This window comes from Protopterus annectens, chromosome 5.part1, assembly GCF_019279795.1.
Source record: "Protopterus annectens isolate FY-2018-M chromosome 5.part1, PAN1.0, whole genome shotgun sequence".
Taxonomy (NCBI): Eukaryota; Metazoa; Chordata; order Ceratodontiformes; family Protopteridae; genus Protopterus; species Protopterus annectens.
In genome coordinates this window covers 271,718,876-271,746,031 of record NC_056736.1, presented here as the reverse complement: position 1 = coordinate 271,746,031, position 27,156 = coordinate 271,718,876, and the positions used below count along the sequence as shown (strand labels likewise).

Here is a 27,156-nt window from a genome sequence, read left to right as displayed (position 1 = left end):
GAGCACAAAGAATAAGAACATGCCCCTCAAGTGAGTACATGCAGCTTTCCTTAACATTTTGCTTTAAAAGTCGCATTTAACACCTGTACTCCTATAGCCATGTTGTATGCTATAAGCAACGAAATACCACATCCTGTTGTTCGCGATATGTTACTAAAAAGCTATAATCTCATGTCTAGAGCCTTTAGCAATTAAAAACAAATCCACAAAACATTTACAGATTACCACATGATTCAAAAAAATAGTGTTTAATACAATACTTCTCTTACTGAGGCCCATAAAAAGATTTGAAGATCTTGTGGCAAAGATAACTACCATAACTATATCTCAAAGTTTAGAAAATGAAATAACCATCAAAATAAAAAACTATTCAGTAAACCAAACTTCAGTAATTCAATAATAAAATAAATTAAATGAGCATCCTGTACAAAATAAGAAACAGTTTTAATATCAAATTCATGTTTTATAGAAGTGTAGAGACTAGACATATTGATAGTAATAAGTAAATAACCTTTTTTCAGAGTATCATATGTAGTTTATTCAAAAATGGCCACTTTCCCTGCAGTATGGTTGATGGTGCACACCGCAGTTCTTAATAAAAGCATCTGTAACACTCCCCGTGTATTCCAGGGGACCTCCTACATTAAAAAAAATGTGTGTCCCTGTTGTACAAAGGTTAAACAGTGAAGTTTATAAGGTATTATTTCCAATAAAAGACCTTCAACTACTTTTGTTTCTAAACATTCTGTAAATTAACTCTGCACATACCTAACTAAACAACTAAATAAATAAAAAAAAACAAAAACAACAGGCTACAGACACATAGAAATCGACTTGAATATACCCTACTGCCTCAGCAAAGCCTTCAAGGAGTAATAAAAACACAATCTTAAAAGCAGTTTATATACAGGACCTTAAACAATTAATCAGTTAATTAATTAATTAAACAATAAAATTAAATTAAATACTTCCAAATACATTCCATATTCAGACCAGAAGGTGTTAAAGTACAGCAATTTAAAATATATCTAGTCTCCTTACTCAAGCTGTCTTTAAATGAATTATTACCACCAAATTTGACAACTACCTGTTCCAAAATAGTACCTTGCAACAATAATATATCACTTTGGTGGTATTGTTTAAAGTGTAAAGCTACAGGACTCTCTAATTGTTATTTTTATATCTCTAATGTGTTCCTGTAACGTACATTTAGAGACTCTTTTACTTTCCCCTATATAAAATAAATTACATGGACATTTGAGGGCATAAATAATGTCCTCTGTAACACATTTAATTTTTTTAATGGGATTACATTTTACGTCATTTATTTTTGGAATGGAACACACAATGAATCTACAGCTATAATACTTACCACATGGAAAGGTACCGACCAAAAATTATTAGGATTTCTACATAATTGAATATTAGGGAGAATAAAACAACTGTGGACAAGTATATCCCCTAAGGTCCATCCACGTCTATAAGAAATCAAAGAGGTATTATTAAGTAATTTAGAAAGTTCTCTATCTTTTATTAAACACTGTCAATAATATCTACATAAATTAATCAGTTTATCACTAAATACATTATAAATTGTGACAAAATAAATATTCTTATTTTTATCAACTACATTACTCTTATACAGAACATTTAATTTCTTAGCCAAACTGAGAAACAATTAGGGTTCACGCAAATAGCACCTGTACTCCCCTGCAGCAGTACTGAACAAAGTGAACCAACTCATTATGCAGATAAAAATCTTTAATAGTCTCACAGATTAAACGCTTTCATCTGCAAACTGCAGACTTCATCAGAATCTGTTAAAAATGTCATTAAGTGTGCTTATATAGTTACTTACAACAAATAAAATCACTCTAACAAATATATTTTAAATTTTAAATGTTCTGTCATTTAAAGGAACAGAAATAAAACTCATTACAAAGTATTTCACTACATACAACTCACAATGACCTTACTAACATGTATAAAATAAACATATATTTACTATTAATAATACAATTGTTCACAAAAACATAATATAAACCAAACTATTACCAATATCTGCACAAGGAACACAAAAAAATGTAAAATGGCAGATTTCCATAAAAGATGCAACCCAGGATAGAACCCTGGCTGCTCAAAACTAAAGTGTAATGCTCTAGCCTCTGCTAAAGCAGAAAAGTGTATTTTTTTTTTTAATCTCTAGCGTCTCATTTCTAGGACTGAGGTAATGGTGACACTATCATTAATACCTGGATAGCTGGCTGCATTTAATAATAACTGCCACCTAACTTATCTTTCATTTAAAATACACTTAGTATTCCTCCTCTGGGATTCATATAAACACATTCTAGAATGGCAAACTTAAAATTGGAACATCCATTGCTTGATTCTAAAGGCCTATATAGTGCATTATTTTTATCCTTTTTCTTAATACAATAATAATGCTCGTATATTCTGTTCTTAAGGGCTCTGTTGGTTTGCCCTACATAGAATGCGGAACAGCTGCAACATTTTGCCAAATATATCACCCTCATAGTGTTACAATTACCTCTCCTAAAATGCACCCTAGTACTATGGATGTTGTCTAATACCAATGTTGTATCCTCATTTATTGCAAAGCACGGTTGCTGCTGCCACATTTTTTAATTCCTAGCATATCCTTTCTCTTACCTATAGCATTTCCTTTGTATTCAAATCTATGCTTTAAATTTCGTCCTGTTTTATATACTAAAATGGGCTTTTCTCCTAAAATGTTATACACTTCCATATCCCCCTTTAACAAAACCCAGTTTTGTTGAACTATGCTCTTAATAGCTTCAAAAGACTGATTATATTCCAATATGAAGGCCCTCCAATAATTGTCATTATTTGTGCTTTTATGTGTATAAACCATACCATCACCTAGTAGGGGTTTATATCTAACATCCCATTCACTAATAACATATTGAGACACCTCAAACAGGATATCCCCTTTCTTGAAACATTTTACCTATATATTTGATCTCTTTCTTCATATCCTCATACTCATACATACCTGGACGTAGCATTTGGTATTAGCCATGAATCGACTAGTAAAAATAGTTTTATCTTCCCAGTCCAATAGTACAAGGTTGGCAAATATGGGGGCACACGCTGCCCCTGTAGCCACACCTTTTGTTTGCTTGTATAGTTCGCCTTCAAAAAAAATAAAATTATTATCTAATACCAAGGGCATGCATTCCACTAGAAGTTTCATTTTCTCCCATTCCATACCACTATATTTCCTTATACTACTACTAAAGCTTTCAAGCCCTTCAACCTTCGGAATACAGGAGAATAAGTCTATAACATCTATGGTAAGAAAAATTAAGTTCTTATTCCAAATTTTCTGTTTTTAATCTACTTAACAAATCCCAAGAGTCCTTGATTAAATGTTGCACTTTGCTATAAATATATTTCAAGGACCTGTCTATCATTACCCCTAGTGTAAACATGTTTGATTTACTACCAGATATAATAGGCCTAAGTGGGGAATCTGTTACATTTTTATGGATTTTAGGTATACCTACGATAGTGGCCAATAATGGATGTTCTACCTTCACAAAATTATATATATCCTGCATAATTCTATTTTCCAATAAAAACTCTTCCAGATATAAACCAATCCAATGAAGGGCTATATTGACCTAATTTTTTTAAATTACTTCATAGGTCCCTGTACTATTCAAGAGTTCATACATTTTATTATAATATTCTCCACTATCATACAACACTACCCCTCCATCTTTATCTGGTTTCATAATACGTATATTACTATCATTACTAATTTGTTTCAAAATCTCCCATTCATGGTTATTCCAATTGTTCCTATATCTGTTATATTTGTGCTTTTTCTGTAGTTCATACAATTCTTTAGAAATAACCCTCTCCAATGTTACCAACGTTGAATGTAGAGGTGGGTTAAACTTACTTTTTTTTCTTTAACCTAACACTAGTATTATGATTTGACTGTTCCTTGAAATAAATAGCTAAATTGAGCTTCCTTAATTACAATTTCAATTCAATCAAAGTATCTGTTAAGTTAAATCCAGTGGTTGGCACATATTTCATATCCTTAGAAAATAGATCAAAGTGTTGTTTTTCAGGCTTCAGTGAAGTATAATTATATTAAAACTACTCAGGGTATTTATGGCCCCTTGATTTTGAATTATTTCTTCATTTTGCTGTCCACTCAGTACCTGCCCTAATACCTCGGTTTGCATCCTGGGCCTTGTTTCTTTCAAGAATTTATTTCCTTTCCTGACCTTATTCTGTCCTGATGGTAATTCCCCTTTCTTTGGCCTCCCTGCCAAAAAAAATGATTGTTGTTAACCCTAAATTTTCTTTGTTGGTCATATGAGGCTTGATATGTATTTTGGTCAATTTTCCTATAATGTTCATATTGATTGTTTTTACTAACCCCCCCCCCCTTGGAATTTTCCCTCTTCCAGGGGTAAACATTATTTGTTTTATAATCCCCTAAGTCTCTATCAATTTTCTTACATTTCTTCAACATAATCTTGTCACATTTCTTCTCAATATATTCAAATTGCTTCCGATACCTTCTTTCCCATTCAGGAAACAAAGGAAGAGCATCTTTAAAGGTTACTGTATTAGGGCATCATGTATGACCTCAGAGTATGAGGATATGAAGAAAGAGATTGAGTATATAAGTAAAATGTTTCAGGAATGAGGACATCCTGTTTCCATGATTAAGGAGGTGTCTCAATACATTATTAGTGAATGGGGTGTTTGATATAAACCCTTACTAGGTGATGGTATGGTTTATACACATGAAGGCACAAATAATAACAATTATGGAAGGGCCTTCATATTGGAATACAATCAGTCTACTGAAGCTATTAAGAGCATAGTTCAACAAAACTGGGTTTTGTTAAAGGGGGATATGGAAGTGCATAACGTTTTAGGAGAAAAGCCCATTTTAGTGTATAAAACAGGATGAAATTTAAAGCATAGATTTGAATACAAAGGAAATGCTATAGGTAAGAGAAAGGATATGCTATGAATTAAAAAATGTGGTAGCAGCAACCAATGCTTTGCAATAAATGAGGATACAACATTGGTATTAGACAACATCCATAGAACTAGGGTGCATTTTAGGAGAGGTAATTGCAACACTATGAGGGTGATATATTTGGCAAAATGTTTCAGCTGTTCTGCATTCTATGTAGAGCAAACCAACAAAGCACTTAAGAACAGAATATACAAGCATTATTATTGTATTAAGAAAAAGGACAAAAATAATGCACTGTATAAACATTTAGAATCAAGCAATGGATGTTACAATTTTAAGTTTGCCATTCTGGAATGTGTTTATATGAATCCCAGAGGGGGGATACTAAGTGTATTTTAAAAGAAAGAGAAGTTAGATGGCAGTTATTATTAAATGCAGCCAGCTATCCAGGTATTAATGATAATGTCACCATTACCCCAGTCCTAGAAATGAGACGCTAGAAGTTAAAAAAAAAATTACAGTTTTTCAGTTTATCTGCTGTAGCACAGAGGCTAGAGCATTAGACTTTAGTTCTGAGCAACCAGGGTTCTATCCTGGGTTACATCTTCATAGGTTCATAGGTTTATACTAGACTATCTGCCCTAAGGCATTTATAAGTCTAGCCCAGAGTTTTGTGGCTTACGCCACCCCTTATATGAAAAAAATACTTTGCCCATTAGTTTGTTGTGCCTCTGTCCAGCAGTGACACAGAGATGATTCCCGGGGTAAACCTACGATCTCCCATCCACAGGTCAAGATTTCTCTTGAACAGAGCCAGCGAGGTGCTCTGCCTCACATGGACCGGGATTTTATTCCACAGCATAGGGAGTCTCTGAGTGACAAATCTATCCCTCCAGCATGTCCTATTTATATCCGTGCTAAGGTTTAAGTCGCTTGCTCTAGTGGTTCTGGTGGATTTGGATTTTTTGAGGTGGAGCATGTCCATTAATTTCTGGTTGGACATGGCCTTGTACGTCAGGCACATGTCACCTCTGAGCAGACGTTATGCGACTGAATAGAGCTGGAGTTTCTTCAATCTGGCAGCATATGACAGATTTTGGAGTCCCTTTATCCTTTTAGTGAGGGACTTTTGGGGTCTCTCCAATTGCTGCAGATGTCGGGTGAGATACATCCCGAATGGGGCATTGTACTCGATCATTGGTCTGATAAGTGAAGAGTACAGGGGAATAATGACCTCACTAGATCTGGATGTGAATCCCTTCATGATCAGGTGGGCAATGTAGAAGGTCTTTCTAACTACTTTAGCAATGTGAGTGTCAAAAGAAAGGCCACTGTCAACCTGGGTCCCCAGGTCCCTGATAACCTCTGCTGTGCTTAGAGGATTGCCACCTATATGGTAGCTTGGGGTTACCTTATTTTTCCCGAAGGGTATGACTATACATTTTTTGGCGTTTAACTTCAGGCCATGGCTCTGGCACCAGCTGTCAGTTTCCGTGAGTCCCCTCTGAAGGATATCTGTGTCTGATGCACTTTCCACTATGGCACCCAGTTTGCAGTCATCTGCAAACTTTGTCAGCCAAAGGCCTCCCATGCTGGCCTGTACTTCTGAGAAGTAGATGCCGAACAATAGGGGGCCAAGGACCGAGCCCTGTGGGACACCATTTGTGACCGGCTTGGAGTCTGACATAGCGCCAGCAACTCTAACCCTGTGGGTTCTGTCCTTAAGCCAGTTTGCAACCCATCTTGTGACATATGGGTTTACATTTAAGTTGGTAAGTTTTTCTACAATACCCGAGTGGGGTATTGTGTCAAAAGTCTTTGCAAGGTCAAGGTAGGCTGTATGGACTGCCTTTCCCTCACCAATGGCCTTGGTGACTGTCTCGAAAAAGTCGACCAAGTTCAAAAGACATGATCTGCCCTTGACAAAGCCAAACTGGGACGGGTCCAATGTCTGCAAGTCCCCTATATCTCTGTTTATGAGCTCCATTATGATCCTCTCCATGGCTTTGCAGACTAGACTTGTTAAGCTTATGGGGTGGTAATTACCAGGGTCCGTAGAGGCACCGCCTTTGTGGAGTGGGACCACAGTTGCCGTGCGCCACTCCTTGGGCACGTATCCTGTGATAAGGCTGAGATTAAACAGCTGCCTTATGTGCAGGTTTAGTTCCTCATTGAGCTCGTGTAGCACACAGCCGGGGACACCATCCGGTCCCATTGATGCTGTGTTTTTAGCTTTAGAGAGAGCACCGTTCACCTGCGCATTTGAAATGTCTGGGAGGCTACACTCTGCTGGGATAGTTATCTCTCCTTTTGGGGGGGAGAGGGGGGTGAAGTTTGCACTGAACCTGTCTGCCAGTATGTTGGCAATGTCTGTGGGTTCAGTGATTTTTTGTATCATTTTGGACTAATTCTGAGCATATCTGGGAGTTTCCACCCAGGTTCCTAACATAGCTGAAAAAGGCCTTATGATTGTCTTTTGAATCCATGGCAATTTTTCTCTCAAAACTGGCCTTAGTTGATTTTATGAGTGTTTGTAATTTTTACTAAGAATGATCAGGGTGACTTCCCTTTTATGGATTTTGTTTTATCATGTAATAGCTTTCTCCTCTTATTGTAAAGTTTGTTAATGGCTGGGGTCCACCAGACTGGGCGTTTGCCCTTGGTGGAAAGAGTCTTGGTTTTATTTGGGATTGCCTGATCCATGCAGTCCTGGAGGTGTTCATAGAAGGCATTTGTAAGGGCTTCCGCAGCTTGGGTTGTGGTTTCCTCTGGCTCAGGGGCCTTGAAGGATACCACACCAGTCTTGAGTAGTGTGAAGTTTGCTTTAGAGAAGTTCTTCACTGTGATCTTTTTTGTTTGGGGTGGGGGCGGGATGTCGATTTCCAGTGAGATTAGTTTATGATCAGATCTCACCAATGAGGGATATACTTCCGGTGCGGAGCATTTTGTCCCCATGTTTGTGATAATGAGATCTAGTATATTTTCTCCTCTCGTGGGAATAGTGACTAGTTGTTCCATGGCATTTAAGTTTATGAACTCCAGGAACCGTTGAGCTAGAGAGTTAGGGCTTGAGTAATGTTCCCAGTCTATATTTGGGTAGTTGAAGTCACCCAATATGATGGTGTTTGGAGATACATTTATACCCTCCAGTGTCTTCAGGAAGGCTGTGTGGGTTCCTGAGTTTGAGAGGGTGGCCTGTAGCATGCTACAAATTGTAGAGCAGTTTTGCCTATGGTTAGTTGTACCTGGATGGTTTCCGAAGCTTCGTGCGTTGCCACCAACCTGGAGGTGTGGGTATCCTTTATGAATATGGATACACCCCCTCCTTTTGTGGTGTGGTCCAGGTTTTGGGGCTTCTTTTATGGCATCTTTTATGGAAATCTGCCCTTTTACATTTTTTTTGTGTTCCTTGTGCAGATATTGGTAATAGTTTGGTTTATATTATGTTTTTGTGAACAATTGTATTATTAATAGTAAATATATGTTTCTTTTATACATGTTAGTAAGGTCATTGTGAGTTGTATGTAGTGAAATACTTTGTAATGAGTTTTATTTCTGTTCCTTTAAATGATAGAACATTTAAAATTTAAAATATAATTGTTAAGAATGATTTTATTGGTTATGAGTAACTATATAAGCACACTTGACATTTTTAACAGATTCTGATGAAGTCTGCGGTTTGCAGATGAAAGCGCTTAATCTGTGTGACTATTAAAGATTTTTATCTGCATAGTGAGTTGGTTCACTTTGTTCAGTACTGCTGCAGGGGCTACAGGTGCTATTGGTGTGGACCCTAATTCTTTCACAATTCGGCTCAGTTGTTGGAGAGTGTAACATTTCTTGTGTATTTTAGTAGCTTTTGAGCACCATGAATTCCCTTGATGATATTCCTTCAATGTTTTCTCCTGTAAGAAAGGAAGGAGGATTTCAACAGGTTACATTCAAAGTTGGCCATTCTCACAGGAGAACTGATGAGATTGATTGAGGTGCTCAGCCAGAGATGCAGGCTGGATCCCAGCAATGACTAATGGGGGTTGGAAATGCCTCAGTCAGAGGATGTACCTTGGAGGAAGGAGCAGGATAATGACATTTGGCGTGCTAGTCTGGGGAGTAGCTTATTTTCTGTTAATCTTGGAGCTGCTGCTGTCGACTTACACAGTACCCTGGAGATGAACAAAACATCTGTTGGACTGGATGATATGGAGGTTAAAGAATACGAAAAACATGGGGCTAAGCGAAAAAGAACAGTCCCAAAATGAACTTATGCAGCTGTTGCTGATGAGGACACTATTACTATAGGTACTGTTTCTAACTTAGCAAATATGCAGTGTAAATGTACATGTAAACGGAGTGCAGGTGAAGAAATGAAAGGCAGCACACATGCTGCCATTGAGAAATTTTTTGACAATAATTTCTTGTTTGTTTGTAACCCTGATGTACATCGTGTAAGAAACAGTTTGAACACAATGAATCTTGTACCCTGAAGGGCATGATTTATTTAATGGAAAAGAAATTAGATAAAATTAAATGTTTGCAAATGGACAATACCTATTTAAATCATTGTACTGAGCTTGGGATAGTACCTGTGGGACTAAGGTTCTTTAAGGAACCATTGGGAATTGAACTAACTGATGAAATATGAAATTAATGTAACAAAATGTTTGATGGTTTTGACTTTGAGTACATGAACATTTTAATTAGATATAATGATTCTAAGCTATGTACATTAATTGAAGAAGTGGAAAAGTTAAATGTTTCTGTTACCACTGATTTATTATTTCCTGAATGGGAAAGAAGGTATCGGAAGCAATTTGAATATATTGAGAAGAAATGTGACAAGATTGTGTTGAAGAAATGTAAAAGAACTGATAGAGACTTAGGGCATTATAAAACAAATAATGTTTACCTTTGGAAGAGGGAAAATCCCAAGGGGGTGTTAGTAAAAACAATCATTATGAGCCTTATAGGAAAAATGACCAAAATATATATCAAGTCTCCTATGACCAACAAAGAAAATATAGGGTTAACAACAATATTTTTTTTTTGGTAGGGAGGCCAAAGAAAGGGGAATTACCATCAGGACAGAATAAGGTCAGGAAAGGAAATACATTTTTGGGAGAAACAAGGCCCAGGATGCAAACCGTGGTATTAGGGCAGGTATTGAGTGGACAGCAAAATGAAGAAATAATTCAAAATCAAGGGGTCATAAATACCCTGGGTAGTTTTAATAATTATAATTATACTTCATTGAAGCTTGAAAAAGAACACTTTGATCTATTTTCTAAGGGTATGAAATATGTACCAACCAGTGGATTTAACTTAACAGATACTTTCACTGAATTGAAATTGTACTTAAGGAAGTTCAATTTAGCTATTTATTTCAAGGAACAGTCAAATCATAATACTAGTGATGGGTTAAAGAAAAACAGTAATTTTAGCCCACCTCTATATTTGATGTTGGTTACATTGGAGAGGGTTATTTCTAAAGAATTGTATGAACTACAGGAAAAGCACAAATATAATAGATATAGGAACAAGTGACGCAACCATGAATGGGAGATTTTGAAACAAATTAGTAATGATAGTAATATACGTATTATGAAACCAGATAAAGGTGGAGGGGTAGTGTTGTATGATAGTGGGGAATATTATAATAAAATGCATTAAATCTTGAATATTACAGGGACCTATGAAGTAATTTCAAAAAATGAGGTCAATATAGCCCATTGTCAGATTGATTTATATCTGGAAGAGTTTTTACTGGAAAATAAGAATTACGCAGGATATATATATATATATATATATATATATATATATATATATATATATATATAATTTTGTGAAGGTAGAACATCCATTATTGGCCACTATTGTAGGTATACCTAAAATCCATAAAAATGTAACGGATCCCCCATTTAGGCCTATTATATCTGGTAGTAAATCAAAAATGTTTCCACTAGGGAAGATGATAGACAGGTCCTTGAAATATATTTATAGCAAAGTACAACATTTAATCAAGGACTCTTGGGATTTCTTAAGTAGATTAAAAACTGAAATTTGGAATAAGAACCTAATTTTTCTTACCATAGATGTTATAGACTTATTCTCTTGTATTCCGAAGGTTGAAGGGCTTGAAAGCTTTAGTAGTACTATAAGGAAATATAGTGGTATGGAATGGGAGAAAAATAAACTTCTAGTGGAATACATGTCTTTGGTATTAGATAATAAATTTATTTTTTTTGAAGGCGAACTATACAAGCAAACAAAAGGTGTGGCTATGGGGGCAGTGTGTGCCCCCATATTTGCCAACCTTGTACTATTGGACTGGGAAGATAAAACTATTTTTAGTAGTCGATTCATGGCTAATACCAGATGCTATGTCCGATTTTTGGACAATATTTTTGTCCTATGGGAAGGTACCAGTGAGGGTATCACGCAATTTGTAAATTATATAAATAAGTCCAGTATATACTTAAAGTTCACCCATACCCACAGTGAGGAGGGTATAGCTTATATAGACACCTATGTAGAACATTCTAAAATTGGATTTAAATCTAAAATTTATAGAAAAACTGCATTTAGCAACTCCTATTTGGATTATTCTAGCTGCCACACATGGAAACAAAGGAAGAGCATCCTTAAAGGTCAATGTATTAGGGCAGCACGTATGACCTTAGAGTATGAGGATATGAGGAAAGAGATCAAATATATACGTAAAATGTTTCAGGACAGTGGATATCCTGTTTCCATGATTAAGGAGGCGTCTCAGTACGTTATTAGTGAAGGGGTGTTAGATATAAACCTCTACTAGGTGATGGTATGGTTTATACACATGAAGGCACAAATAATGACAATTATGGAAGGACCTTCATATTGGAATATAATCAGTCTACTGAAGCTATTAAGAGCATAGTTCAACAAAACTGGAGTTTGTTAAAGGGGGATATGGAAGTGTATAACATTTTAGGAGAAAAGCCCATTTTAGTGTATAAAACAGGACAAAATTTAAAGCATAGATTTGAATACAAAGGAAATGCTATAGGTAAGAGAAAGGATATGCTAGGAATTAAAAAAATGTGGCAGCAGCAACCAATGCCTTGCAATAAATGAGGATACAACATTGGTATTAGACAACATCCATAGAACTAGGGTGCATTTTAGGAGAGGTAATTGTAACACTATGAGGGTGATATATTTGGCAAAATGTTGCAGCTGTTCCGCATTCTATGTAGAGCAAACTAACAGAGCCCTTAAAAACAGAATATACAAGCATTATTATTGTATTAAGAAAAAGGACAAAATGATGCACTATATAGGCCTTTAGAATCAAGCAATGGATGTTCCAATTTTAAGTTTGCCATTCTGGAATGTGTTTATATGAATCCCAGAGGAGGGATACTAAGTGTATTTTAAATGAAAGAGAAGTTTGATGGCAGTTATTATTAAATGCAGCCAGCTATCCAGGTATTAATAACAGTGTCAGCATTACCCCAGTCCTAGAAATGAGACACTAGAACACTATTTTTTCTAGTACATCTGCTGTAGCATAGAGGCTAATGCATTAGACTTTGTTATGAGCAACCAGGGTTCTATCCTGGGTTATATCTTTTATGGAAATCTGCCATTTTACATTTTTTTGTGTTCCTTGTGCAGATATTGGCAATAGTTTGGTTTATATTATGTTTTTGTGAATAACTGGATTGTTAATAGTAAATATTTGTTTTTTATACATTTTAGTAAGGTCATTGTGAGTTATATGTAGTGAAATACTTTGTAATGAGTTTTATTTCTGTTCCTTTAAATGACAAAACATTTAAAATTTAAAATATAATTGTAAGAGTGATTTTATTGGTTGTAAGCAACTATATAAGCACACAATGACATTTTTAACAGATTCTGATGAAGTCTGCGGTTTGCAGATGAAAGTGCTTAATCTGTCTGACTATTAATGATTTTTATCTGTATAGTGAATTGGTTCACTTTGTTCAGTACTGCTGCAGGGGAGTACAGGTGCTATTTGTGTGGACCCTAATTGTTTCACAGTTTGGCTCAGTTGTTGGGGAGCACAACAGTTATTGACCATTTAATTTCTTACTAGATTCTATATATCTATTTTTTTTCTTTTTTGCCCCTTAAAAACTCTCTGAAAAGATTCCATAACTAAATCACTCTTATAACACCTAGTGATAAACATGTTGATAGTTTTTTTTAGCTTCATTAAAAAAATCAAAATCATCACTTCAAAGTTTACATAAATGTAACAATTCACCATAGGGTAAAGAAGAAATTAAATGGGAAGGATGACAACTATTCTTGTGTAGATACTGGCCACCAAATATACTAGTCTGTATTTCCCTGTTATTCAAGCCTTCCAATTTTAGATCTAAAAAGAAAACTTCCTTACCCAACTGTAAACCATCAAAGTTAAAAACATATTTATTGTTTTGTAAATCTTTAATAAAATCACCAACTTCATTATTACCTCCATTACATATTAATATTAAATCAGCAATACATCTGAAATAATAAATAACATATTTACTCATAAAGCTATGCTTATATAAATACTCAGTTTTAAACAATCCCATAGTTAAATCTGCATACATGGGGCAAAAGGAGCCCCCACAGTTGTACCTTGAGTTTGGTGGTAAATTTCATTATTAAAAGTAAGAAAATTGTTAGTAAGGCAGAAATATAACAAGTCACCTATATAACTGGAGACAGGGCTATCAACTAAGAAGTAATTTAAAGTCTCTTTACCATGTACATGCTTAACATTTCAGTACAAACTTTTCACATCTATTGTTGTCCAATACATATCCTTAGTCCACTTAAGTTTAGATTTTTATTTCAAAAAATCAGTAGTATCTCTAATATATGAAGGATGTTTTATTATATAAGGGAGAAGATACTCATGCAAAAAGAGACCAATATTATGCAAAAAATATTTACAAGCCAAAACAATCGGACAGCCAGGTGGATCATCTAAACTCTTTTGTATTTTAGGAAAACAATAAAAAATAGCAATGCTACAACCACAGGTACTAAATTTTCTTTCCAAATTTTCTTTACAAAAGCATGCTAATCTCTCACTTTTCTAGTAATTTCTTATATTGCACCAAAGCATCATTATATACCTCAAAACTAGTCTTTTCATAATCAGTCTGTTCTTTCAAATGCAAGTAACACATGTGCATATATTGTTTATAATGCATGATAATTATATTTCAATCCCTTTGTCTGCTGGTTTAAAGACAAATTCATTAATCTTACAAGTCTTTTACAGCTCTGAGCCATTTTTTATTTACAATGGTGATGGACAGGTTGACAGATGAGATCAGACAGGAGTCCCTGTGGACTATGATGTTTGCAGATGACATTGTGATCTGTAGTGAGAGTAGGGAACAGGTGGAGGAGACCCTGGAGAGGTGTAGATGTGCTCTAAAGAGAAGAGGAATGAAGGTCAGCAGAACTAAGACAGAATATATGTGTGTGAATGAGAGGGAGGATAGAAGAATGGTGAGGATGCAGGGAGTAGAGGTGGCGAAGGTGGATGAGTTTAAATACTTGGGATCAACAGTTCAGAATAATGGTGGGTGTGGAAGAGAGGTGAAGAAGAGAGTACAGGCAGGATGGAGTGGGTGGAGAAGAATATCAGGAGTGATTTGTGGCAGACTAGTACCAGTAAGAGTGAAAGGGAAGGTCTACAAGAGGGTAGTGAGATCAGCTATGTTATATGGGTTGGAGACAGTGGCATTGACAAAAAGGCAGGAGTCAGAGCTTGACGTGGCAGAGTTGAAGATGTTAAGATTTGCTTTGGGTGTGATGAGGATGGACAGGATTAGGAATAAGTATATTAGACGGTCAGCCCAGGTTGGAAGGTTTGGAGACAAAGCCAGAGAGGCAAGATTACGTTGGTTTGGACATGTGCTGAGGAGGGATGCAGAGTATATTGGGAAAAAGATGCTAAGGATGAAACTGCCAGGTAACAGGAAAAGAGGAAGGCCTAAGATAAGGTTTATGGATGTGGTGAGAGAGGGCATGCAGGTGGTTGGTGTGACACAGCAAGATGCAGAGGACAGGAAGAAATGGAAACAGTTGATCTGCTGTGGCGACCCCTAACAGGAGCAGCCGAAAAAAGAAGAAGAAGTCTTTTACAGCAACTCACTCTGCTTTTGTCAAATTATATTGAATGTTGTGTTTGTCATAAAATCATAAAAAGCATTTTCAACAGCATAATTAAACAATTCAGCAAATTGCCTTATACATTCATTGTTGAAAGGAGGTATAAAAAAGGCTTTTATATTTAATTCTTGATGTATTCAATAAACAATGCACATTGGCCTCAGTCAAATCAGACACACTTGAGTAAACATTATCTTCTACAATACTGCTAGTATCAAATTTGTTACTAAAATTTTCACTATTTAAACTTTCAACACTCATTTGTGAAAAGAAATACTTTAAATATAACTTACATATTAGTTGGAAAAATCTCACTTTTAAGTACATGTAAATGCGGCAAAACATTTGGAATTAAATCCCAAGTTTAAAATGGCCAGCTGTTCATTAGTTAAATTACAGCCAGATAAATTAATCACCACTGAACTAAAAACTTGTTCATTATAGAAGAAAGTTTCATTAACAGATTGCATTAAATGTTCAATGCCATCTACCTTTATTATGACTGTACTGTTGCTGTCCCTCCGTTGATGTACTACTGACGTTTCTCTCCCATTTTCTGATGTTTTTCCCATATTGTTTGCTCTTTCTGGAAGAATTCCGAACCTGCTTTTTATGAGTCATCAGCTTTTGTGCTCCTGGAAGTGGAGAAAAAAGTTTTCATCACTTTCCCAATCAGTAGTATACCCAGTCCCTTCCAAAGAAGTGAATGAAACCACCTATGGTTTCTTACAGCCTCAAGTTTTGACATAAGGCTATAAGAAACAACAGCTTAACACATAATTAAGATGGCAACCTTATACTTCCTCTTATTTATTACTATCACTCAGCAATTTGTAACATATTCAGACAGAATTCATTTGACATTCCAACATTACCTCCCTTTGACAACTAGTTTAATAACAATGGCCTTATTCTGAGAGCACTACGTCAAAGCAAGCACCTCATCTTCCTTAAACTGAAGCTTGACAGTACTTTGAAATGTGCTGAGAGTTTTCTTAAAGTTCTGTTTAACAGTATCATATTGTGGGTTCCATGAACTCAAAAATGTTTTGTTCTTTATTTTCTGAAACAACTAGCCAAAGTACACCACAGTAATAAAAGATTTGTTGCTTTTTCCTTCAGAACACATGATTCTCTCCAATGTGTCAACATAACTATTCATTATGTAAATTAGAATGGACACTGTGGGTCATCTGGTCTTTCTGCAAGTATTAGGAATAAAAGCCAGTACCAGCAAGTGCAAGTGAATTTTATTGCTGTGCTAAACTAAGACTGACAACAAATAAAAACATGCTGGAACTAATCTGGTTGGCTACTGTAGTTTTGATTAATCATCACCATCATCTTCCAAGAGGGTCAGTTTGAAGGAGATTGGAGACTGTAAAGTGGTGACAGAGCAAAGCATAGTTAGGCTGCTTAGGATAGTGTCTGTAGGACGACAGTGATCAAGAAGAGGATGAGGAGACTGAGGGCAGTGCCAAGGATCAAATGGTGGAAGTTGAAAAGGCTGATTGTGAGGTAGAGTTCAGGGAAGAGTTAAGACAGGCACTGGGTGGCAGTGAAGAGCTACCGAATAGCTGGGTAACTACAGCAGAGCTGGTAAAGGAGACAGCTAGAAAGGTGATTGGTGTGACATCTGGACAGAGGAAGGAGGACAAGGAGATCTGGTGGTGGAACAAGGAAGTACAGGAAAATATACAGAGAAAGAAGTTGGCAAAGAAGAAGTGGGATTGTCAGAGAGATGAAGAAAGTAGATAGGAGTACAAGGAGAAGAGGTGTATGGTGAAGTGAGAGGTGGCAAAGGCTGAGGAAAAGGTGTATGGAGAGTTGTATGAATGGTTGGACACTAAGGAGGGAGAAAAGGACCTGTACCAACTGGCTAGACAGAGGGACCAAGCTGGGAAAGATGTGCAGCAGGTTAGTGTGATAAAGGATAACAAGGGGAAATGTACTCACAAGTGAGGAGAGTGTGTTGAGCAGACGGAAGGAGTTCTTTGAGGGGCTGATGAATGAAGAGAATGAAAGAGAGAAAGAAGGTTGGATGATGTGGGGATAGTGAATCAGGAAGTGCAATGGATTAGCTTTTTGTTTTACTTTGGATTCTTCTTGCTGCTTTAGTGAGCACTTTACCAACCTGTGAACTTTTCTGTGAAGTGTACGCTTGTGTTAGTTTTCCTGAGCTGGACATGGCTGAAGGGATTTCAGTAGAGCTAGACTACAATCCAGGAATGGTGACTTATCAGTCAGAATGTTTGCAGAGGCTGTTGCTCTTTGAAGCTAATCCGCTGATAAACTGTCCTTATGAAAAGAATGGGACTGTAGCTGTTGAGAATATTGAGGTACAACATAATTTCAATGTACTTTACAGGGACTTGGAGAACAAATTGCACAAATTTAAATAGATCCAATGGCAAAGACTTCATTTAGAAGCTGGATTACATTTCAAAGTGATTCCAAGAGGTCTGCAGGTCCTGAAAATGCCAACATATGGAGACACTTACCCGGACCTCTTGAAACAGTGGCAGACCCTGAATTTGAGGCTGGGGTTTGACTACATGCATTTATTAGTGGAGTTTTTTTAAGCCTACGGAAGAAGTCCTGTCCATAGACATAAAGAAGCTGCAACATTTAATTTAAAGTAAGTTTCCCTCTGAGGTAGTTGGCAAAAAGATAGATGTACTTCTGGAGAATTTACAGAGCTTCAAGAAGAGACTACAACCTGTTAAGTGCAAGAAATTGCAGTGAGACCTTAAGGATTTTGGTGATGGCCATGTGTTTTCATGGTCCAAGTTGATTGACTCAGTCAGTTCTGACTCACAGCCCACTGAAGAAGTTAATACTCATTTGACTGAGACACAGGCTCATGGTAGCATGTTTGAGAAAGGGACAGTTCAACAGGTTCCAACTGCTAAAGCATCCCATCTAGGATCAGCTGCACAGTCAACATCACAAACTCCGTTTAGGGTTCTTGTACCTTTAAGCAGAATACAGGAAGTGAGCATAAATAGTGAATAAGTGTTGATGGCACATGGAGCAGTGACCAGTATGGAGGGAGAAAAAATCTTATCGCAGCAACACAAACACATTTTTCCCTCTCGGACCCTTTTCCGTTGCCACTGGACTACAAGAAAAACAGGTCGAGGAATCAGTCAAGGTGAGGGCAACTGTGACAGAGGAATCAATCGATAGATATGAAGAACAAAGTAATAACATGAGGCAAGGCACAAATGAAACAGTTATTAACTTGTCTTCATCAACTTTACTGAAGAACAGCATAGCCTTTTGAATAAAGGCTTATCGTTCATACCGAAGCAATGCTCTGATATTTCTGACGTGATTTTAGATCTTAAGATGTTTGCACATAATTTGTCCTTGAAGTTACAGTTTCCAGGATCTGTAGATACATGAGAGTGTTTTAGAAAGTCCAGTACTTTTGTTCCTGTTATAGACCCAGTTGTAGAAATGTTTACCACTGTGTGTGAAAAGGAAGTCTGACAGTTGTATGATACTGGATGGAAAGGTAGACATTTTAATGTGACTGAAGGAGAATGGTCTGCACTACAGCAACTGAAAGAGCTGTGCTCTATAGAGATATGGGGGCAGTATAGTTTTAATATATATAGATATATATATATATATATATATATATATATATATATAATTTTACATAAAAAACATTATTTAAACAGCACGACTGATTTATTGAATGACAGTGAGACATATGTCCATTTCACCAGAACACAAGTTGATGGAATTATGGAAAGATTAGCTTTTTTTTATTTGATATGCTTATGACTGGTATGATTACTGAGGACTTCTTTAGATGTTTTCCTGTTGAACATCCACTCGCACCTATATTGTATGGTCTTCCCAAAGTTCACAAAAACATGGGAGATCCACCCATGCATCCAATAGTGTCGAGTAGGGGGTGGGCCACAGAACCACTATCCATATACGTGGAGAAGATTTTACGTCCTGTTGTGGAAGGGATTGAGACAGTACTGAAGGACACTAAAAACTTTTTAAATGACTTATTCCCTGTAATGATGAATGATCATGGGAGTGCACATTTGGTCTTTTTAACTTTAGATATATCATCCCCTTTTTACGGTTATTCTAAATGAATGGGGTATTGAGAACATTAGGACTTTTTTGTTGACAAAAGCATCTCTGAACACTAACAAAATAGATTTAGTGTGTACTCTGTTAGAGTTAATTTTAGAAAATAATATTTTTATTTTTGAGGAATTTTATTTGCAGAAGGTTGGTGTAGCTATGGGCACAGCATGTGCCAACAGCTATGCCAACCTGGCGCTGACTCAATGGGAATATGAGAATGTGATTAGGAATAATGAGTTCTGTGGACACATTTTGATATATAAAAGATTTGTGGATGATGTTTTTGTTTTGTGGAAGGGATCCGTAGAGGGGATAGAACAGTTTGTTGGATATCTACATACAACTACACCATTTATGAAGTTTAGTTACAATTGTTCTTATGAGTCAATTGATTTTTTTAGATGTTAAAATCATGAAAAGTCTGTTTGGCGAGGTTAGAACTTTCATTTTTAAGAAGAAATGGAAGAATAATGTCTTGTTGTGAGAGTAGTATGCATCCTCGCCGTGTTTACAGGAGTGTTGTCAAGGGGAAAGCATTTAGGGTTATGAAACTACATAACAATGATGTGGACATGAGGTCAGCATTACTTGATTTGAAAACTGATTTTGTACAGAGGAATTATACAGCAAAAGAAGTTGAGAGTTGGATCGAAGAAGCTTTGGTCCAACGAGACACGAGAGGGTTACCCTATTTTTCTAGCAATAGTGGATATAGTCACAGTAAGAGGTGTGAACAGGAACAGAGTGGGACAACCAGGGTAACTTTAATGTACACTAGTAATGTCAATGCTATTTGGGACATCATTAAGAAGAACTGGGGTATATTAAACACTGATGAAAGAGTAAGATGATTTATTAGTGATAGACCTGATTTCAGTTTCAGAAATTGTAAATCCCTCAAGACACAACTATATTACAAAATTATTAGCAGAGGATACACACCTTTGTCACATAGGGAAGGAACTTTGCCCCATACACAATTCAGAGCATGTAAGTTTATTCATTCAGGCAATTATTTTGTACACCCCATCAAGCATTTCGTTCTTGAGACTACACTCTATACTGACTGCAAAACAAAGGATTTGATTTATTTTTCATACTGTGTTGAGTGTTATGCTTATTACGTGGGGAAAACAGACATTTTAAAGACCGTACTTTAGAACACGTGAACGATGTGAGGAATAAAAAGTGCAGGAGTGAGATCGCATAGCATACCATTGACAAGGGTGAGAAACACAGTTCTAAACTTTTAGCCTTAGAAGTTCTGGCAGTCAACATGAGAGGGGGGGGTGATTTCAAGAATTTTACTGAGGAATGGGAACAAGAGTGGATAATATGATTAGATGCAGCTAGGTTCCCCGGAATCAATGAACGTGTCTCCCTCAAACCCCGTTTGAAATCTTGTCCCTTGAGGCAATGAGTAATCCTGCTCTAGGGTTTCATGAATAATTACCTTTTAGATAGCTTGTGCAACATATGTATAGATAGTTCCAATGCTTCATTTGTTTTGAGTGCAGCTTTAAAAGTTAGGTGTAGGCTGTTTTTTTACACAGTGTCTTATTGATTTGACACGTTGATTGTATTGCTTGTTTCATTGGTTCTTTTAGGTTTTAAATAATTGACAGTTGGTAATTTTAGAATAGGTGTGAAGAAGCTACAATTACAGCAGTGAAAGCACATACCTTTTTACATTTTTTGTTATTTTTTTCATTAAGGCTTATATTCCTGCCATGGTGTGCACCAAGCTTTTTGTTTTATAGTGCAACGGATTAGCAAGGAGGAACTAGGGACAGCTATGAAGAGGATGAAGAATAGAAAAGCTGTTGGTCCAGATGACATACCTGTGGAAGCATGGAGGTGTTTAGGAGAGAAGGCAGTGGTGTTTTTAACCAGATTCTTTAATGAAATCTTGGGAAGTGAGAGGATGCCTGAGGAGAAGAAGTGTTTTGGTATTGATTTTTAAGAATAAGGGTGATGTGCAGAGCTGTAGTAACTACTGAGGGAAAAATGATCAGTCACAGCATGAAGTTATGGGAAAGAGTAATGGAAGCTAGGTTAAGAAGGGAGGTGATGATTAGTGGGCAGCAGTATGGTTTCATGCTGGGAAAGAGCACTACAGATGCGATGTTTGCTCTGAGGATGTTGATGGAGAAGTATAGAGAAGATCAGAAGGAGTGGCATTGTGTCTTTGTGGATTTAGAGAAAGCATATGGACAGGGTGCCGAGAGAGCAGTTATGGTACTGTATGAGGAACTCGGGAGTGACAGAGAACTATGTAACAGTAGTACAGTATATGTATGAGGGTAGTGTGACAGTGGTGAGGTCTGAAGTAAGAGTGACGGATGCATTCAAGGTGGAGGTGGGATTACATCAAGGATCAGCTCTGAGCCCTTTATCTGCAATGGTGATGGACAGGTTGACAGATGAGATCAGACAGGAGTCCCCGTGGACTATGATATTTACAGATGACACTGTGATCTGTAGTGAGAGAAGGGAACAGGTTGAGGAGACCCTGGAGAGGTGGAGATATGCTTTAGATAGGAGAGGAATGAAGGTCAGCTGGACTAAGACAGAATATATGTGTGTGAATGAGAGGGCGGATAAAGGAATGGTGAGGATGCAGGGAGTAGAGTTGGCAAAGGTAGATGAGTTTAAATCCTTGCGATCGACAGTTCAGAGTAATGGTGAGTGTGGAAGAGAGGTGAAGAAAGAGTTTAGGTAGGGTGGAGTGGGTGGAGAAGAGTGCCAGGAGTAATTTGTGATAGACTGGTACCAGTAAGAGTAAAAGGGAAGGTCTACAAGAGAGTAGTGAGACTAGCTATATTATATGGGTTGGAGACAGTGGCACTGATGAAAAGACAGGAGTCAGAGATGGAGTTGGCAGAGTTAAAGATGTTAAGATTTGCATCAGGTGTGATGCCGATGGACAGGATTAGGAATCAGTATATTAGATGGTCAGCTCAGGTTGGACAGTTAGAAGACAAAAACAGATAGACGAGATTGCGTTGGTTTGGACGTGCTGAGGAGGGACACTGGGTATATTGGGAGAAGGATGCTAAGGATGGAGCTGCCAGATAACAGGAAAAGAGGAAGGCCTAAGATGAGGTTTATGGATGTGGTGAGAGAGGACATGCAGGTGGTTGGTGTGATACAGCAAGATGCAAAGGACAGGAAGAAATGGAAACAGATGATCTGCTGGGGCGAGCCCTAACGGGAACACCTAAAAGAAGAAGATCACAATCATCTTCCACCTTTTGCATGGGGACAGTGTGTCACAAAAACTATAGCTGATAACAGAGACACTTTATATCAGTTTTTGCCTCTCTTCACATCACATTTACTCTGTTTCATTGGGTTTGCTTTCTCAATTCAGTGCCACTCTTCTGTATTTTTGTTATAATACATTTGCTTTCAAAATCTTCCTCTATTGCAAGGTCAAAAAATAAACTTCTATGGTTAAAATCTACAGCCCTTTTCCGCATTTACAATTATGAATGATTTACAAAGGCAGTGGCCTTGTGCTAATACAGTCATCAAATTATGAACAAAAAATAATGTTTTTTGTTATCTAATGTTAATTTTTTTGTGATTTTTCTATAGATATCCTGCCTGGAAGTGACTTGCTATGGTGAGAATAACAAAAAGAAATAGCATGAGGCAACCAATTTGAAACTGTCTGTTCTGACACTGTTGTCCACTTTTTTTTTTTAACTTTGTATGAAATACATAGCTAATCAGCCTTCCTGAAAGATTTTGTTCTGTTCTATTCAAGAATTATCTGGGCTGCAAGTCGACATCCAGAAGATGCAAAAATCCTTCATTCTTGTTTCACGTTCTGGAAAGAATACACATTGATAGCTTGAGTTAATATATACTCTGAGACCGCTTTAGACGTAAATGAAGGATTTTGTTCTCAATGACACATCATAAGAGCTGGTAACTCAGATATACTTGTTGGAGAAGTCAGACCAATGAGTAACATGGACTTCCAAGTTAACAACTTCAAATTTTCATGCCACAAAGTTAGGATAAAAAGAGGAGCCTCCTGCTTTTTAGGTGGATGGGTATGCAAAATCCCTTTCAAAAACTGTTTGACTTGAGGAGAGCTCTCAGGTCATACAGCAGAAATGACCAAAGATGTAGCTTGATAGAAAAGCCAGATGATCTCTCACCCAAATATTCTAGAATCAAAGACTTCTGGGTCTAAAAGTGTCCTGATTCTTACTACAGCATGGACTAGAAAATCTTTTCCACTTATCTATGTATAATTCTTGTTGCAGGATGTTCATCATATTGATCACTGCTGCAGTAGACTTAGCTATACGGATTATATCCTGCCAAGGATATAACAGCCAGCCAGCTTCCAAAGCTTCTAATAGTCAGGCAGCTCAAGCTGAGCTGATTAAAAGACAAGTCTGGATGCAAAGCCCTTCAGAGTTTACAGCAGTCGAAGAGTACACTTCACTCCTCCGAGGCTTTAAAGGATCAACAATCAGTTTGTGCTTTCCTTTACTGGTCAGACAAGTTGTCTTTAGGAGAAGAAAACCTTCCATGTTCTTCATTTTGTTGATATGTTGTTACTTTCCTCTTCAGAAAGTTACTTACAACCTAGGAGTGTTGTGCTTTAGTGAACTGTCTTGAGACTCTATTGTACTTTTAAATGGAGCACTTATTTTTGCTGTCAGTTTAAAAGTAGTGTAAAGTAACTAAAAACATTTTTATGTGGAAAAATTGTTTATTTTTCTTTTGTGGGGGCTGGCATAGTGTTTTAAACTGCTTTTTACTTTTTTTCTGTCAAAAAGTAAGTTTTGTGGACTGGTAGTGTTTATCGGCATTTGCTGCTTGTCTTCCCTGGGAAAAAGGCAGCATTTTGGTTTGACCATGGAACAGACTACTAGTCCCACAGTCAGTCCTTCTTCTAGCAACAAAAAGAAAAAGTTAAATAAACAGCCATTTCCACCACAGCAGGCAATCAATTTGCCTCAGCCACAGGTGGGTGACTTTGCTGTGGCCATTTGTTGTACCTCAGACTACTCGATTTTTATATTGGATCCCTCTGGTATAGCACCTGCAGCCACTATGGACAGAGGGTTACCCTAGTCCTCTGAGGCTGTTGAGATCCCCTCAGTGGGCAAGGGAGAGACACTCTTTTCAGTCCTGGGAGAGGGAACAGGAAAGGTTTTCCTGTTGTGTCATAATGCTGTGGCCAGCCCTGAGGAAGCAGCTGTTGGTTTTAGTAACAGAGTTGCCTCCATTTTCCTGTCAAAAGGAAACAGAAAACCAAGCATGTATCTATGCCTCCTAAAATGTCTTTGAATAGGAGTAGTTTACTGGATCTGGCTCACGGTTTAATTCAGGATACTGATCCTTCTTGTAAACTAGTTTCTGCTAAAAGAAAAGGGGATTCCTCTTTTCCTGAAGAGATTCAAGATTTTGAATCTGAACAAGAAGATGCAGGGACAGATACATTTTCTTCCTCAGATTTTTAATTCAGACTTGGACTAGAGCTCTGTTTCTGATTCTCCCTGTGGGGGTTTCTCTTTCTCTGAGACTATTGCTAGAATATGTCAGTGTCTTCGGTGGGAGAACACTGAAGTTTCTCAGTCCCTCAGAAAATACTATGAGTTGTTACAGAAAGATTTTCCAGAACCTATACCCACTTCTCCTGCTTTACAGGATGCATGCTTTACTGCCTGCAATTTTTCTGATAGTCAGCAAGTTGTCCCTAAAAAGGCAAATAGGATGTACAAAGTTCCTCAGTCTTTTATTTTTTTTATGCACTATTCCCAAACTTGACCCAGTAACTATAGTTTCAGTTGGGTCCATATCATAATCTCGAAGGCTGACAATATCACCACGAGAATGTCAAAAGTGCAGAACATCAAACGTCTAAATGGAAATCTCCATAAGGGGAGATTTCCGTTTACTTCAATGTAGTGCGGTCTTGGAGTTGGTATATTTAAGTAGTGGGGGCTGCAGGAGGGCTTACCCCCCTGCTTATACCCTTTAGTTTCTTTTTTTGGTTTTTGTACATTTTTATTAGTATTCGAAGTTTTAATAGTTCAATCACTAAAGTTCGATCTTTAGTGATTTGAACTATTAAACTTTCGATTATATAATACAGACCCACTTCAGTTGACTCCACTGCTGCTAAAGCATTTAGTTAATTCCAATCCTACCCTCATTAATAAGGAAAGGAAAAGTATTGATAGGTATGAGAAAAAGTACATACTTCTGCAACTCCAATTTCAAAATTTTGAATTGTCTGGATCATAAACTTAGATTCTTCTATTGCACAGACCACTACTCATTGTTTGTGATGTGTGTATATGACCCTGTTGATACCTCTTCCACAGCTATGGCCTCTGGGTCTGCATTCTTAGAACCATCCAGATGATATTAAAAGTGTGGTTTTAAATTTTCCCTTAGACAGAGATTTAGTATTTCGTGCCTCTCCTGCAGAGGTGATCAAAAGTATGATGAAAAGGGAAAGATAATTTAGGGAATCTCTGAAAATTTTCAGCCCTCATTTCCAAATTGTCCAATTGATTTTTCTATCTCGTCATCTAGTTTTAGCAAAAAACAGAATAAACAGTCACAACAAAATTCAGATAAACAGACATTTAAGAAAAAATGGCAAGGGGATTCCAAAAACATGGGCAGTCCAACAAGTACGAATGACTATTCAAGAGAACTTGTGACTCCCTTCCATCCTCGCCTCTTTTTTTCTTGCAGAAAGTGCAAATCTCAATTTTTCTCTTTGGCAACAGATTGTTTTAGACAAATGGGTTCTGAAGATCATTCATCAAGGTTACAGAAGGCAATGGGAGGAAGTTCCTCCTTTCCACGTGGTCAAGCCTCATCCTCTAGATCAGATTGTTTTGTTTCCACCTGATTGTCATCACATGCTGTCTCAAAGACACAGTTCCTGCTTTCCATGTGGGGAAGGGTTTTTATTTAAGGATGTTCCTACTGCCAAATAAAGAAAGAAAATGCTTGGAGGCCAGTTCTGGATCTTTCTTTCCTAAACCTGTTTGAGATAGTGCCCAAATTCAAAATGATGTCACTTCACAACCTGTTACCTCGTCTATAACACTAGACTTAAAAGATGATTATTGTCACATCCCTAGTCATCCAGACTTCAGATGTTTCTTAAGGTTTTGTGTGTGTGGATCACATTTTCAGTTCTCTGTCTTTCTCTTTGGCAATCAATTGCACCAAGAATATTTACAAAGTGTATAGTTCTAGTTAAAGCTCATTCCAGACTACAGGATATCCACATTTTTCCATATTTAGGTGACTTGCTTATCTTTTTCAAAGTGTTAGGAAACTCTCTCATGGGTGAAAGATCTCTTGAACAAGCTAGGATTCCAAGAGAACATTCAAAAGTCTTTCTTGAGTCCACACAGGATTGAGTTCCTGGTATGTCAACTACACACATCAGTTCAAAGAGTTTTTCTTTCACAGGAAAAAATGCATCTTTATTTAGATCTATTTCTAAGGTTTTCCACACAAACTTTGGTCACTGTGAGGGAATACCTCAGGAGTATGGGTCTTATGACATCTATGATTCTCATGATACCCCAGCAAGGCTTTACATGAGAATGATACAGTGGTATTTGAAATCTCTTTGGTCCCAGCATCAACACCTTTTATTTTTTCAAATCATAGTATTGGGGTTTGGCAAAACATATATCATTTGGTGGAGACAACAGACAATCTTAAATCCAGGTCTTTCGTTCTCCCTCCCTGCTCCAAAGCAGTCAGTCACCACAGACACTTGGGACTTTGCTTGGGAAGCAGTTTCAGGAGGGATAAAAGTGCAGGTGGTGTGGGACTCCAAGGACAGATGCAAG

At 37.1% G+C, this 27,156-nt stretch overlaps 1 protein-coding gene across 1 annotated transcript in view; it reads right to left on the bottom strand.

Annotated features, from left to right (window-relative positions):
• Positions 1–27,156, bottom strand: part of LOC122803144 — a 429,252-nt gene that overhangs the window by 349,935 nt on the left and 52,161 nt on the right. The gene's annotated exons all lie outside the window — the stretch shown is intronic.